Source organism: Acomys russatus, chromosome 2 (assembly GCF_903995435.1).
Source record: "Acomys russatus chromosome 2, mAcoRus1.1, whole genome shotgun sequence".
NCBI classification, from domain to species: domain Eukaryota; kingdom Metazoa; phylum Chordata; class Mammalia; order Rodentia; family Muridae; genus Acomys; species Acomys russatus.
Window position 1 is genome coordinate 87,572,430 of NC_067138.1, and position 16,181 is coordinate 87,588,610.

At 38.5% G+C, this 16,181-nt stretch overlaps 1 pseudogene; it reads right to left on the reverse strand.

Moving 5' to 3' along the window:
* LOC127198615 (histone deacetylase 3-like) overlaps nucleotides 1–6,211 on the reverse strand; it is a 69,566-nt pseudogene extending 63,355 nt beyond the window's left edge.
* Nucleotides 6,212–16,181: the final 9,970 nt, after the last annotated feature.

Genomic DNA, 16,181 nt, shown 5'->3' on the forward strand with positions numbered 1-16,181 from the left:
AAAAGAAAAAGAAGAAATACAGCCTGGCTGGTGATTGATTTGTATTGGGATGATGAAAAACAGAGGAAGGAAATGTAATAGAGTAAACTGCAAGGACAAAATAAACGTTTTGTTTAATAGTATGCTGAAAAAAGAGGTGGGCATGTGTTTTCTTATAGAACAGTTTCATCTTTCAGGAGGCTGAAGTAATCCTGGCCAGAGTACTTTGGAAGAGAAAAAGGCAAAGGAAAGAAGAATAAGAATAAAAGAAGAATGAGAATAAAAAGCAGCAGTAAAAATTAGAAGAGAAAGATGGGTCCTAAAAATGATATTGGGTGTTCAACAAAGATAAGACAGAAGTAGAAGAAAAGGGAGCTGGGTGGAGACATAGGATATGAAGACTGATCCATCTGATTCTTGGTTCTGCTTGTACTCTTGGGGTACTTCCCTACCACTGGGAAACCCTCTGTGATAGGCACAACTATTCACCCCTCTAGGCTTTCATTTGAACGATCAGATAACCAGTGCAGTCCTGGGCAATACTTTTGAGGTGTCATTTCAAATCTGGACACACCTTTTACATTCCTTAAGGGATCAGGTTGTGAATGTGGGCCCCACCTCTGTGCCTGAGTGGCTCTTATTAACATGTTGAGTATGTTTCTTCTGTGACATAAAGATTCTTTAGACTGGGTTGGATAAATGCCATTCTTTTTTCTCCCAAACATATCACTTTTATTATCTCCCATCCTTCCTTTTTTCCTTCCTTCCTTTTTCCTTACTTCAGTTCATTTAATATTTATTGAACTGTATACAAGGAATTGTGGAGTGGTTCATGTTAAGACATAGCTCCCATCAGAAAGATCCGTTTTCCCTTTAGCTATTTCCTCTCTTCTTATAGAGAGTACAACCCTTCTATTAGTCCTTGTTGTTGATTTGGCTCATCTTACTTTTGTCTATTTAACATGAACACAGCCGTGCTAATATTAGCTGATATTTTCATGTGGGTATGACTATTTTATGCCCATCTATCAATTAATCTATTCTTCCATCTATCTATCCATTTATCCATTCTTTCATTTGTCCATCCATTCATCCCATTGTGTGATTTATTTGAGATCAGCACACATGTTTAATTTCATCACTACTTCTTATAATTAGTTGTCTTTTTATCCACAGGGTAAATAATACTTTTGAGTTATATATGATGAATAGCTGCCAAACACTAGTTGTTATCCTTGTCCCTCCAGGATGATCATTTTGTTAAGCTACTTCCTCTGTCATTTCTTAAGACCATAAAATGATATTTTAAAATAGTACCATATAATCAAATCTTCACAAAACACTGGAAAAGAATTAGTAAACCTCTTGAAACTTGAGTCTTCTTGTTCCTAATGGTTGCCCTCTTAATTAACAGCTTTGAGTTCCCACCTGCTGTCAAAATAATTGTTCCATTTTCTCATTTAATTTTTATACAACCTCAAAACCTCCCAGGTTTTTCCTCCTTGGAGCTTTGTGTTGCTTTCCACCTCACTTTTCTTGTGATGTGCCTCAGTACACTATTTGGCTGAAGGAGGACTGGAAAGAAAAGCTGTTTTCTTTGTGAAAACAGAAGTCTTCTTGACAGGGAGGGGATAGAAAATAGAAGAAGCAGGCTGTTAAGATGTGAGCTGTGCTTGAACACATCCTAAAACGATTAAATTGTCTGTTCCGGATATAAATTATAAGCTGAGTAATTTAACGCTGACTCCCACTGACTATTAAAGTGGAAACTGTTGAGTTAGGCCAGATCATAGTTCTCTGTGAACTGCCTCTTCATGAAGCAGATTGCTAAATGTTCAACCCGAGTGACAGTCAACAAAAGTCAGATTTAAAAATTGCCTGGAGGATATGTGAGTCACAATAATTACGGACTCTAGTTGTGCCTCCAGATAAAGTCTACTAGTAAATTATGGGCACATTAAATGTAGCTACTTATGTGTTCATAAATATTGAAGCAAATCAAAACTTAAAATATGTCCTCTTTGGCCTGACTATTGCAGCTCAGGCTGCCTGATACATATCACTCAGCTTCAGTAAGAAGATATATCTATTTTTAGATGCAACAGCAACAACTACAAACTCTACATTTACTTAATAATAAGACATCAGAGTTTCGACACATTTGTAGGAAGACCAAATGTCATAAAATGCTAATTTTTCCAAAATAGCAAATAAACTATACCTCTAAAAGAAACTACTATACGATGACAGAAAAAGGTGGAAGGAGACTCCAGATGTTTCCATAAATGCAAAAAAAAAAAAAAAAAAAAAATTTAAGAATCCTGAAAAGCCTTCTCCTGCCCCTCCCTCGGCTGACTGAATGTGTCATTGCTGCTTGCCTTCCTGCTTTAAGTATTTTTGTGTTGAAAACCATGATGAGGGAACGCTGTGTGCAAGGTTGCTCTTCACTACATCTGGACTTCTGCAAAGCAGGTGCAGTGAAGGACTCTCCAGGGTGGAGATTGGACAACCTGCATTACACTTCAACTGTTGCCTCAAATTCTACCTGTGAGACCTTGGGAAATGCGTTTAGCACATGTGTGTGTCCTCATTCACACACATACAATGAGACAGTGAGCCAGATGGCACATACAGTGCATCAGCTAAGTGCTCTAAAGACGGCCTCGGAGGCACCGAAATGCACTGGTGTCACTTTAAGGAAAGGAAGCACAGCACTTCTCCTTGGAATACTTTGACAGAGAGTCTCCTCAAGTTTGAATTCTCCATTTCTCTCCCTAACTTTTCCACTTGTCCCTTGTTTGTGTCGCTGGCTTTTCTGTATTATGTTGTGTGTATCGTATCTTCCTGTTTTGCCTGTGTGCTCCAAGCAAAAGACATTGCTCTGTATTTATTGAGAAACACAGAAAGGAGTGAGAGGTTCTTTACAGAAATCCTTAACTAAGTTCTAGAAGGAAAGTTATTCATACCAGCTGACCCAACTGACTCAGATAACAAACAGCCTCACAAACATACTGTTGTCAGGCCATACCTCATACACATATACATATATGCTTCTTCCAACTTTTGTGGGGAATATCAGCTATACAATATTGCTTCTGACCTTTTCGATTATATGGTATATGATTACCATAACACGCATACACACATATATTGCCCTAAGTCAAGGTATGGAAGAGTACATGAGAAATTCAAACCAAGTGCAGTCAGTTGTAGCATTGTTATCTTGAAGGCAGCTGAAACTAACAGGATAAGTACACAGCAGGCAGGATACCAGGCCAAGTCTTAAAGTGACCTCAAGGAGTACTGTGAATTTGGCTGTGAGGTCCAGCAAAAAATTCAGTCTCTTTCAGTGTATGAGATAATTTCATTGTATTACCACAGCACAGCTTGGAAAAGTACAACTTTGCAGTGGTGGTGCATAGCTCAAACATGTTGGCTTACACCTCTAAAAGCAGAGGAGTCGGACATGAAAAGATGGCTCAGTCGTTAAGAGGAAGACTTGGGTTTGATTCTCAGCAACCACAAAGCAGCTCACCATCAGATCCAGGATATCTGATGCCCTTTTCTGACCTCCAAGGGCCCTCCCCCCAGCCACCCACCCACACACAGGACTAAGTAAATAAAAACAGACAACCTGGATAACCATTCTCATTTTCAATGTTTAACCTTCTGCTATGGCTCCCCAGAGAAAACTAGAAATGGTCACCATGTATTCCAGCAAACTGAACCAGGTCTCCATTTGTTTGGGTTTTTGTTTTGGTTTGTTTGTTTGTTTTACAGCGTTGTCAATACAGAAGAGGACATTTTCTAATCAGAGTTGCAGTCTCCAATCACTTTCTCTAGTTATCCTGACTGGTGACAAGCCATGGTCCTTTGACAAAGTTCTTATGTGCTGTATCATGTCTTCCAAAACCCGCTCTTTTTTAGCTCCTCAAATAGAAGTGTTCCTGCCTGCCTGGGGAAGCTCAGTATGCTGCTGCTGCTGCTCAGTTCATAGTCTTCGTTTTTGTTCCACCACCCTGGGTGCCCAGTCCCTAACTCTTTCATCACTCGGATTATGATATACTTTCTCTCCTCTTCATCCCTCTATCAAATGTGACATTGACAACTACAAAGTTCATGTTTCATAATCAAGTTACCAAAGAAGTCACAACTTTTTGTCACGTGTTTGTGTGTGTGTGTGTGTATATATACACACACACATGTCTTGAGGACATGTTATGTAGAAGCCAGAGGTTGACACCAGGGCATCCTCAATCATGCTTCCATTATTTTTTGATGCAGAGTCTTTTACTGACTCTGAAAATTGTCAATTCAGCTAAATTGTCTGGCTAGCAAGCCCCAAGGATCTTCCTGTTTCTACGTCCACAGTACCACAATTATAGGTCCATGACATATTCAGCTTTTTTTTTTTTTTTATGTGAGTGTTCAGGTCCAAAAGCTTGCATGATAGACACTGTACCAACTGAGCCTCTCTTGATATTTTAAGAAAGTCTATGATTCCTTGTTGAGCTCCATTCATGCCTACCCTGGAAAATATGCACCCCATAGGACACTGCTGGAAAACATTTAGAACTATCCAATAGAAAGACAATCTGTATAGTCTAAGATCTTCATCATTAGCCACATGTGACTGTTAAATGCATAAAGTGTATCTGAGCACTTGAACTCAAATTTGATTTAATTATCACTCTACAGTGTAGGGACTATTAAAATGACCCACAAGAACATAAAATAGAGAGACTTGGAAAGCCCCATTCTTGGAGTTTCTGATCAATTGATACGGGCTTGCATCTGAGTGTGAATGTTTTTGAAGAGTTCACCAACAGACTATAATAAGGATCCAGGGTTTATCCATTGCTCTGGTCCATACCTCCCCACTCCTCTTATTCCTAGTACTTGGCTGAAATCCTGGAGACCCCATGAAGCAGTCTATATCATGAAAGTTAGCATTCCTTTCTGTGCTTACCTTCAGGTTTCTGTCCTGCATGATGAAAGTTTTTTGCTTCATCCACTGGATTAATGCTGAGTAGGGCAGGCGCTGGGTACAGTTTATGATTGTACCATTTTCACTCATTACATTTATCTATGTGAGATGATTCATACTTTATTTTTAAACCTTAAATGAGGCTGTACCTGTGTGTGTGTTTGTATGCTGTGTCAAAAGTATCAACTTCAATTAAAGTTGTATATTAATAAAAAGACTCTGGGCTAGACTGTAAGTTCAGAGAGGGCAAGGTGTGCAAGTAGTTACCACACTATCCATAGTACTTAGTACCTAGGTTGTCACAGAAGCAATGGATTAATTGTTGTTTAGTGAATAATTTACCTCCAAGAACTTATTGAAAGTGTAAGTACTTGAAAATTGCATTTAAAACCACACCCATCTATTACTTTCATGGAAAGTATCTATATCGTCAAAATATCAAAATGGCAGACCTCTTGGACTAAATTCATGTGTGCCATGTGTGTGTCACACATGCATGTTCTATGTGAAAGTATGCAGTGCACAATTTACTCTAAGCACCTGTAAGAGAATCCAGGAGTTGCCACATACTCTCAAGGATCCCCCAGCAGCTACTGGTTGTGCACAGCTGGTCGCTCTTCTCTCCATCAATAGCATCCTGGGAAATATGGTATTAAGTCTGAGAGAACAGATGGTGCAGGGTGTGTTCCTTGAGACAGTTTTGCCAGGAGGTAAATTTATGCTTTATAAATGTACTTCAAAACTGTGCTATTTGATTTAATCACTTAATGCAAAGACAGCTGCATACTATATTTGCCTTAACTGCGGTTATGTGGGTTATCTGCCAATCTGTTAATTACAGTATTTTGAAAGACTTTTGGAGGAAAAAAAAAACAGTAATTATACAGATTGGGGTGGGGGGGGAAGAAATATTTTTGAATCCTAAATTCAGACATTTGTTTCAGCTAACATAAACTTACTGATGTGTTAGCAAACCTGATAAGAATGTGGGAGTCCATGTGATGTCTTACCTTTGAATTACCTGTGTGTTCTCACTGCATAGGTTACCATGGGTGACTGCAGCAAATGGGTGTGGAGTGATCCCTTGGCAGGCCAGGTTGCCAGCCTGCCCTCTAAGGACTTCTGGCAACTGCTCAACCCTTTAAAAGAAAGAGGAAGAGGTTCAAACTTGAATCTGTCCTTGACTTTCTCATATTTTTCCCACACCCTTGCTCTCCGCCTTCCATACCTGTTTTCTCTGCCCATAGTTGCTGTAATGATTAACCAGATTTAAATAATACTGGACTGGGGAAGGGGCACATTTTAAGCTTAGTCTCATAGCTTAGTCTTACTCCATTTAAGATTTGTAACATAATAGAGCCTTTCTTGCCAAAGCCTAAATGTCCTACATTTGCAGGAAAGTCTGGCCCGCTTCCCTTACCCACTGGGAAGGGGTGTTCAATGAATTTCCCTGTATTTTGAGATTTCCTGTCTTTTGAGATTATCTGTACTGGGATAAAAGGGCTGAATCAAAGTGTAGATCAACATTAACACCTGTAGGGTCAAAGCCTCTTAGTTAACAGGTGAAGCAACTGAGGACTCAAACTAATTTTTTGAGACTGTAATTTAATGGTAACATTTCTGCCTGCCCCTTCTCCCTCCAAACTCTCCCATATACCCCTCCATGATCTCCTTTAAATTAATGGATTTTTAAAAAACAACTGTTATTCCATGCTATCATATATTTGTATATACACAGATATTCCTAAACATAACCTATTGAGTGCATATAATGTTAATAATATTTATCTTTTTTTAAAGAACTGACCTTTTGGTACTGAAAAGCCAGGTGTCTTCCCTGGGGAGGGCCGCCTCTTCTCCCAGTTTCGTCAGTAGCCTATAGTTCTTTGTATGGGGTTGAGGCCTTGTAGCCTTTCACCTTCAAGTTTGGCATGCTAATTATGCCATCCTTGTTCACCTCTCATTTAGGCAACCATGTTGGGGAGACTTTATGGCTACAGCTTGTACTATTACTAGGAGAAAGAATATCACAGAAAACTGTCTAGTCTCTCTGTCCTCTCTTCTGCAATGTTCCCTGAGCCTTACTTAAATGCAGGAGTGAGTGTTTTGTAGATGTACCACTGGGACTGGCCTTCAAAATTCAGCATTTTTATTGGCTGTGGTTTTCTTATATGGTCTCAGTCAGTTGTAAAAAGTTTCCTTAATGAAGGATAAAGATTACCCTTATCTGTGGGTATAAGGACAATTGTTTAAAGATGGTTTAGGGATTATTTTGTCTTAATAAATTCGTGGTTGTAGATTGGATTTCTGTATCAGTGGAGGATAAAATGAGGACACACTCTTAGTTATTCCCTTTAATAGTTTAAATAATTGGCTGGATCTTCCCCTTTACTCAGCTGCCAATGCCATCCAACTGAGGATAGGGACCCCGGGACTGAGCATCACAACCTGAGTGGGCCTAGGCTGCCTACTACATGCTAGGACCAGAAATAAATACCTTCCCAAACATCATCTCAATGAAAGCTTACAACACATTGTAATGTAAGTGTCATTTCATTCATTTCGCCAGGTGGGAAGCAGGATTTAACAGGGAGGGCATTCTGCCTAAAGTCATACTGTAAATGTCTAAGGGAGTTCCACAGTCGGAGATGACTTGCATATCACCAAAGGGCTTGCCTTGCCTACAATGTGTAATTTCTAGCCAATGGTCAGAATATTCTCCACAGTTGAGTGGAGAGTGTGATACGACTTTCTCACATACTCTGGTGCCTCACATTTGACCATGTCCCCTGGAGGGGGAGACCTGGTGGCACTCAGAGGAAGGACAGCAAGTAGCCAAGAAGAGACTTGATACCCTATGAGAATATATAGGGGGACGTAATCCCCCTCAGGAACAGTCATAGGGGAGGGGAATAATGGGAAAATGGGGGGGGGAGGAATGGGAGGATACAAGGGATGGGATAAACATTGAGATGTAACAAGAATAAATTAATAAAAAAAAAAATCAAAAAAAAAATAAAAAAAAAAATAAAAAAATAAAAAAATAAAAAAAAAAAAAATCTGTCTTCCAAAACCAAACAAAATACTTTTTACCAACTTTCCAAGGCCCTGCTTTGGATCATGTGTAATAGTTTATGGCTTGTTACTCTTAGGCAATCCTCTGCCTCAGAATTTATCTGATGACTAAGTCATAGGCCTACTACGAATTGTCCAAAAAAAAAAAAAAACCCTAGCTGGTAAACTGATCTGGGCTTAAACCAGGTCATCTCAAAAGTCATCCAGCTCTGTCTGCCTCCTTCTTCACAGGAGGCAAGTGCTGCCTTCATGCAAATTAAACATGTGAGCCAGGGTGCCCAGAGTGTGACTAACTCCAATTGGTTGTGTAAGCCAGCTGAAAAGCATCTTGTCAAGTAGAATTAGAGGGTCACTCTTGGCTTCTTATGCTGCTCAAATCATCTTAAATGATTTGTTATATTTAATCTATGTGACTTGTATCTTCATTGGTGCCTAATAGTTCCATGTCCTGTTTAGACTATTAAGATCATAGCTAGCTGGGTGGTGGTGGCAAACACCTTTAATTCTAACACTTGGGAGGCACAGTCAGGTGGCTCTCTGTGTTTGAGGCCAGCCTGGTCTACAGAGTGAGTTCTAGGGTAGACAAGGCTACACAGAGAAACCCTGTCTCCAGAAACAAAACAAACAACAAAAATTTAAAACTCAAAACAAGGCCAGTGGCAATTTCCCTAGGCCTTGGCTTCTCTGCTTTAAGAGCTTTATTTACATACCAAATGCAAATATTTCATTAAATTTCTAACATGCACACCTATGTTTGGGCACAATTTTCTTGTTTTGTAGCAGTATTTTTTTATTAATATTCTTTGGATTCCATCCATTTATGCCCCCTTTCTGAGATTTTGTAATACTGGAAGGTTGAAAAACAGACAAACACAAAACATATTTTAGTCACCATCGATGAAGAGACTTAATTTCCATCAGCCAAAAAAAGCTTGTGTATTGGATGAAGGGCACTGAGCCAAAATGGGAGAAAGGCTTTGTGATTTATGCTGAAACATAGACAGGACAGAAGACACTGTGGACTCTTAGGAAATAAAACAGCTGCCAAGGAAGATCTGTCCCTACATCAGTGCCATTTCTATTGTTGAAAGCATGACGTTGCTCCTGGGAGAGTAGGTCAATGCTGGGGAGTTTCACGGCCCACAGAGAACATCATGGCATCTCCTGGCCATCAGCACTGCATGGCAACCACCCCCAAACCCAGTGATGGCACATGTTTTCCAAAGGGTCTCTACAGTCATCAGGCAACAGTCTGTCTTCCTCCATTCTATTTTTGAGGTTGATTGATTAAAAGAGAAGGGTAATCACTATCCAAACAGTGAAAGACCTGCTTTATACATTGAAGGCTTTTCCTTATTTTTCAAATTATTTTTTAATCTACAAAATGTCATTGAAATGAAAGACAAAATGTCACACCCACTCAAACATAAAAGAAGTAGTAAATTCAGTTCGAGAGAAAGGACATTTATTTTTTAAGTCAACAAGGATGGAAATGTGTGTAGCCATGTGTAAGAATTAGTTCTACACAGGGTTTACACTTTTACAAAAAAAAAAAAAAAAAAAGACCAAATAGGCCGCAATCATAAATGTAAAATTTAAAACTAGAAAATACTTCAGAACACAACACAGGAAAAAATGTAGATGAGTTTTTACATATGACTTAGATATAAAAGAAAAGAATGATAAAACTGATCAATATGAATAATAATTATTAACATGAGAAAAGTTTGAGCAGATAATTCAATAAAGAAGATATATATTAGCAATATTACATATAATATTAACAATATTTTATACATTATATATTTATATATACTAGCAATTTTACAAAATGTCAGAAAAGAAATAAAAATAGATGAAGCCAGCAAACAGAAATAAAAATATTTGCAATATGCAAATAAACATATAAAAATCCTTTTCATATTCCATGTTTTTAGCGAAATTAGAATTTAAAATAATTATGAATTGACACTACATAAATATTAAAGAGAAAAAGTCAGAACTTCTGGCAACCTAAGATGTAGAGAAACAGGGATTCTATTGCTTGTGGGAACATAAAATGATTTTGCGACTTCAGTTTAAAAATCATCATTTCTTGCATATATATTTGCAATTATGTACATATACATACACACACACATACATACACATACACATACCTGTGTCCAGGATGATCACATAGGTTTAGACCAGCTTGCCTCAGGAACAGACTGATTCTCACTGAATCACTGTAGTTCTTCACCTAGGGCTGGGACCATGAGGAAAGAGCCCTGTCCATGTGTGTGTCAACGACTATTGACATTATGCTGATCTTGTTCATGCAACTATACTATTGGGAGTTCATAGGTGCAGCTTCTCCGTCACGTCTCTCAGCAGACTTTCCAGTCATCTGCTCTTACACTCTTTCTTGCATCTACCTCTTGTGTAATTTTTCCTGAGCCTGGGTTATAAGTTTGCATTGGCGCTATATCAGTTGGGGTTGTACCCTTCATAGTCACTTATTCTCTATATTTGAATAGTTGCGGATCTCTGTAATAGTCTCCATCTGCTGAGGAGAGGGGGCGTTCTCTCATAAAGGGTAAAAGCTACACTTATCTGTGGACCTAAGGATAAGTGGTTAGGGCTCAGTAAGATGTTATATCAGGAAAATTGCAGAAGAAGGTTCTTCTCAAGTCTATGACATCTCCAGCCACATGTATTTGGCTAAGTTTACAGTACCTAGCATGAATTCTCACCTGATGTATGAACTTTAAGTCTAATTAAACAGCCACAGGTTACCCCCAAGATAAAACTGGCACTATTGTGCTATTGTGGCTATCTTGCCAGTCCAGGCATTTTTGTAGACCACGGGCTCTCATCTGAGTAAGAATACCCATTGCTCTTCTCTGTTGGCAGCTTGAATAGCAAGTTCCTGGACTATGAGAGCCAGTCCTCAGAGAGGAGAAGTGTGTGGTGTCTTTTGCTGTCAGCAACAGGGCAACTTGTGAGAGGCAACCAAGTTCAATGACAACAAAGCACAAGGCATCCCACACCTGGCACAGGTTTCTGATGGCTAGTCTATGATGTTGGCATGGAGCACCATCATCCAAGTGGCAGCCCTTTGCTTGATTATATACGTGTACACATACAGACATACACGCTACCTCTGTATTTTTAAGTAAACATAAAATAATATTTTTATGGATTTTTCAATCATCTTAGGTAGTCTTTATTTCTCACTATCTCTCAATGTTTCTTTCCTTTTTTTAATAGATAAATCCACCCCCACCCTGTGTTTCCATCCCTGCCTTCATATCATCCACGTTCTTCTAAACCAAAATCTACCTTCCAAGTGAAGAAAGCCCAGAAAGAGCACAAACAATAACATTACAATAACTTTACGTTATGTCCTCAAAAACTCAAAAATAGTAAAAGGATCAATGGCTGCCAGAAGGGAGAATAAATTAGTTAAATGGAGGACGCTTTAGGGTAATTAATAACATTTATAATGCCATCAAGTTGGATAAATGGCATCATGCACTTGGTAAAACACATGGGAATGTCCAACATAGAAATTGAACTTTAATATAAACTGTGGAATTCAATTAATTACATAAGTATTTTATTCTTTAAGAGTACTGTTGAAGAGCCAGAGGATTGCTCAGTATTTAAGGGCACTTGCCACTGAGTTTGACAACCTGCATTTGATCCCTGGAACCCACATGATAGATAAAAAAGAATGACTTCCACAAGTACTGTAGCATATCCAAACATGCACTCATGTGCACGCGCACACACACACACAGTACATATAAATACATTTTAAAAAATGTTAAAAGTAAAAGAATATCCAAAAGACAAGGCTCCAATTTTATCGTTTGTGCTTGGCTATACAAGACCTGCACCGGAACAGGCCAGTAAACATCCCACATGGAGGAGATGAGCTTATGTGGCTTCATCAGAAAAGCTATTGACCACTGATGCTCGTAGGATAAGGTGTCAATCTTCTTTAATATTGTGGACTTGGTTAGGTCCATCATGTTCCATTAGAGGCTTCTAATCCCATGAGTATATGGACAACAACAGATTGGATTCAGTGGATTATAGCTATAGAGAACATGAAGTCAAAAGGGGTTCTGGAAGGGTGTTCTGAGAGGAGTCAGGGAAGGATGAATATGACTAAATTCAATGGTATGCTTATATGAAGTCTCAAGGGCTGGAGAAATGGCCTAGCAGTTAAAAGCACTGGCTGCTTTTCCAGATGGACCCAGGTTCAATTCCCAGCACCCACATGACAGCTCACAACTGTGTAAACTCCTGTTCCAAGAGACCCAACTCCCTCACACATGCAGACAAACATCAAAATGCATAAAATAAAAATAAATAAACAAGTTATTAAAAAAAGTAATTTCAAAAGTTAGTAACAATATTATATTTTAAAAATAGCTATCTTCACAGAGGATATAAGCTACCATGAGATAATGGTAGAGTGGAGGACAATAGAGGAAGTGAAGATAGCTTAAGTAATATTTGTTTATATATAGGGCCTTTTATATTATATTAAAGAACAATATTTCACTTTTAAATTTCCTTGTATGTTCAGGCTGACATTATTTGTTATAGCATACAAACTAGTCCCTGCTAATTACAAAAAATAAATTATACATATCAATAACTTTGGGGTGACACCTCCCTGCTGTTCAGTATGCCCTGGGGGAAAGATTACATACTTCGTTCACAAAACATCCCTTTCTCGTGCGTTCTGATCATATAGAGCCCACCTTCTGTATTTTACACTGCCTAGAGTACTTCTTATGCCTGTATACAGAAAAGCTTCAAATAAATGATTTACAAATGGATTAAGAGAACAAAGGCTGTTACACAGTGCATGCCCTGTGGCTGTATGAAACTCATGCTAGGGCAGAGTTTAGGAAGCAGATTCTGTCTGAGTAAGCCATTATGTGCCCAGAAGCAGAAAGAGTATCAGAGGAAAGTTTACTCCTTTCTGAAGAGAAAATGGTGCCCAGCCTGAAGTTATGAGAGCACCATTTGTGTAGCCAAGAGTCTCAAGAATGTACCTTACCATGAGTGAATCCAAGTGGATGCCTGTGATGGCATGATGGTGAAAGTGCACAGCTCGGCACACACTTTAGACCAGGGCAACAGGTACCTTGCTGATGTGCACTCACTGTCTATCTCATTTTTCTGCTTTAGCTCCCTAGCTAGATGAGAATTTTTCTAGTCAGGTGATGAGGGTAACCCTTCACAAGCACTACATTGTTTTGAACACTCTATATGCTGAAGAAATGCTTTGTTATTTATATTTTACTTCAGTGAATTATATTTTCATATATACATCCCAAAACACATGTAGCCCGGGTTGTACATCCATCCTTGTTGTCTCTTTCCTTCTGGAAAGTATTGCAGTATCTTAGGTTCAGTTCCAAAACCTTGTCTTAAGGGAAATATTAGGTCCTTCCTTCTGCATCCTCCAAGAGTTACACATATCACGTAAATGACACCTCCAGGCACTGCACACTTTCAATACATGCTCAAGGATATGTGAATATAGCTATTGTAATGTATGGTCACATGGAGCTCTGGAATTTCTATATACTCTGAGTGATGTACATAATGGTAGTGCTAAATCACTTGGGTAAGCATGTATCTAAAAGTAAAACATAAAAACTTGCCAAATAAACAAGAAGATACTACATTGTAGAACTGTTCTCTTCGGTACTATAACTTATGCACAGATCACAAAGAAGCCACCAAACTATTGCTTCTCTACCCCAGGCTCCATAAAAGCAACTGGACTTCCCTTCTTGGGGGTTTAAAAGAAAACAAACTTTAGGGCTGGTCATATAGGCTGCTAGTTGAGATGGTAGACAACAGACAGTATATTGTAATCCAAAAGTAAAACAATACTGAGTTGGTGTCTACATTGTCCTCGGTGACAAGAGCCTTGGTGTTTTGTTGCTGTTTGTTTGTTTGTTTTTCCTGGATAATTTTAAGATAGCTGAAACACAGCAGTATCCAAACAAAAATTCATAATTTAGGAAGCTCGAGGCAACTGGCGTTTTCAGAAGATTATTGGAGAACCAATACTGAAAATGCCTATACAAATATGAATAGGAGTCCTCTGGAATCTGTTCTTGAATCTTAAATTGCACATGCCCAGGATAAAAGTCCACTAGGGAAGAGACAGCAAAGTCTCCTGAAATGAGTGTATCCAAACTCACACATCTTTACTGAAAGCCTGAGACACTCATCACTGACCTTAAGCCTGTAGAGCAGTGCTTCTTAACCTGTGGGCTGTCTGTCATCCTTTGAGGGTGAGGATGAACAACCCTTTCACAGGTTCTCCTAAGACCACCAAAAAACACAGATGTTTACAATTCACAACAGCAGCAAATTTACAGTTATAAAGTGGCAATATAAAAAACTTTTATGGTTGGAGGTCACCACAATATAAAGAACAATATTAAAGAGTTGTACCATTGCTCTAGAAGAAAAGCTACACTGGCCAGTCACAACCTGGCTCAAAAATAAGGTTCAAAAATGTCAAGCCATTATAAAAGTTACTTTACTACCTGGAGAAACTAAAGTACTGAGAATAAATGACCCAATTAAAACAATTGCTTTTGGGCCTGAGAAATGACTCAGAAGTGAAGAGTGCCAGGTGCTCTTCTAGAGGACTTAGGTTTGTTCCCAGCACTCATGTAGTGGTTCACGATTATTTGTAACTCCAGTGCTAGCATCCTCTTCTGCCCTCCTTGGGTACACAGATATCCATGTGGTACACAGACACACACAAAAGCAAAACGCCTGTAGACATAAATAAATGTGCAATAAAGTAGGTCAATACAGCGTCATCTTAAAGAAAGGATAAGTCACTTACTTGAGATGTTTCAGAAATGAAAGTGATAGTGAAATTAGCAAAGATTTCAAGTGACTTATGATAAACCCTAAAGCTAAAAATGCCAGTGTAATGTGATGAAGAGAAAGGTACGATGCATAAGAATGTATAAGGTGGTAACAATTGAGTTGTAATCTGAATAAATTAATTGAATAAAAAAGAATGTATAAGGTATAAGAATCCTAGAACTGAAAAAATAGAAGACACAAAATTTAAATTTCAATGAACGTCATAAGCAACTGGACAGTCATAGAAAAGACACTAGAATTCAAGATGGGGTAATGGGAACTCAGAAACCAACCAACAAAAACTAGAACAGGACTCAGTTACCATGGCTTTTAATATCAAGTGACTTAATGTACTCATAACTAGATTCTCCGCCCCCACCACCGAAAAAAGAGATGTTATAAATATGTCCCTCATAATGACCTTTTCCTTTCAAATATGATAGGATCTACCAAAAAAATCCAAACAGGATAAACCCAATGAAATTATCAGGGTAACCTATAAACTACCTATAGCAAAATGGAAAGCATAGTTCCTAATTGCCAGAGGGGAACACAATGGACACACAGCATTTTAGGCACTAAAAGTGAGAAAGGTGTCCGGCTTGTTGAAAACTGTGCAAGCTATATGCAGTTATCTGCTCTGGATACTGTTACTGGCTCTACAGAGTGTGTGGCTACAATGACAGAAGTGTATTTCTTCATACTTCTGGAGGTTAGAAATAGTTTTGAGTTCTTTCTTCAAAAATCTTTTTCTTGTTTGTGTCATGATCATTATATTACTTAGGGTTTTCAGAGAAATAAGCAAATAAATGAATTAGATATGTACAGTATAACATAAGTAATTTCTATCTAACATAGGTGCATGGCATCTTATGCACCTATGTATACACGTATCTATATTATGTGTGTCTATACATGAGCTTCTTGACACTTTTACTCTTTACCTGCTTGGTTTATATGCTATGAGGAAAAGGCTCTCATAGCTATGGAACTTCCCATGGAGGCTGAAAGTCTCCAGACCACTTCCTGGAGTCCCAGGATGCTACGATTCAATTGTAGGACAGTGGTCTGAAAATAAAGGGCGCTGACGATGTGAATTCACACCTAAAGGCATAAGAAGTTAAGATGAGGTGTGTCAGTTTAAGAGTAAGGCAAGGAAAAGAGAATTCCTTTTCTTCCACATTTTGTACTAACAAAGTCCACAGAAAAATCGCTTGTGCTCATCCATACTGAG